The 999-nt window shown below is 46.8% G+C and overlaps 1 pseudogene across 1 annotated transcript in view; it reads left to right on the forward strand.

Annotated features, from left to right (window-relative positions):
* LOC108295651 overlaps positions 1–999 on the forward strand; it is an 18,191-nt pseudogene that overhangs the window by 10,017 nt on the left and 7,175 nt on the right. The window contains exon 3 of the transcript XR_005198225.1: positions 74–200. The product of XR_005198225.1 is annotated as a zinc finger protein 765-like (transcript). The remainder of the gene's footprint in view (positions 1–73; positions 201–999) is intronic.

The raw sequence follows: 999 nt of genomic DNA on the forward strand, positions 1-999 counted from the left end.
AAAAAAAAAAAAAAAAAAAAAAAAAAAAAGACTCCTCTTATAATGATTTGGTTAAAATGTGTTTTCATTTCAGGGTCCATTGACATTCAGGGATGTGGCCGTAGAATTCTCTCCGGAGGAGTGGAAATGCCTGGACTCTGCTCAGAGGACTTTATACAGGGACGTGATGTTGGAGAATTACAGGAACCTGGTCTCCCTGGGTGAGGACAACTCCCTCCAGAAGCGGTGATGTGCCCTTGCGTATGTTTGTATTTTCCCTTGTTGCCTCTTTGGAAGCCGTATTGATTTTGAAATGAAAAGCTTCATGATGCAGCATCTGGACTTTAACTGTCCCCTTTGTTTAGATGTTGTGCATTCTTCATGATACCTCAGTGGGGGTTCCAGAACTCAAGTAGGCATAAACCTTACGGCAGGCCAGGCATCATCAACCGTGCCTATAATCTTAGCACTGTGGGAGGCTGAGAATTGTGGATCACTTCAGGTCAGGAGCTAGAGACCAGCCTGGCCAACATAGCGAAACCCCATCTCTACTAAAAATACAAAAATCAGCGGGGCGTGGTGGGCCACACCTTTAACTTCAGCTACTAGAAAGGCTGAGGATGGAGAATCGCTTGAACCCAGAAGGCAAAGGTTGCAGTGAGCTGAGATCCCACCACGCTATCCAGCCCAGGTGAAATGCTGTCTCAAAAAACAAACACAAAACCTTATGGCAGACTTTAAAGATGTCTACTTCTGGCTGGGCGCGGTGGTTCCCACCTGTAATCTCAGCACTTTAGGAGGCTGAGGTGGGTGGATCACCTGAGGTCAGGAGTTCAAGACCAGGTTGATCAACAGAGAAACCCTGTCTGTACTAAAAATACAAAATTAGCCGGGGATTGTGACAGATGACTGTAATCCCAGCTACTTGGGAGGTGGAGGTAGGAGAATGGCTTGAACTTGGGAGGTGGAGGTTGCAGTGAGTCATGATCGTGCCATTTCACTCTGTTGCCCTCCAGCCAG

The sequence above is a fragment of the Cebus imitator genome, unplaced genomic scaffold (assembly GCF_001604975.1).
Source record: "Cebus imitator isolate Cc_AM_T3 unplaced genomic scaffold, Cebus_imitator-1.0 Scaffold654, whole genome shotgun sequence".
In the NCBI taxonomy this organism is placed as follows: Eukaryota; Metazoa; Chordata; class Mammalia; order Primates; family Cebidae; genus Cebus; species Cebus imitator.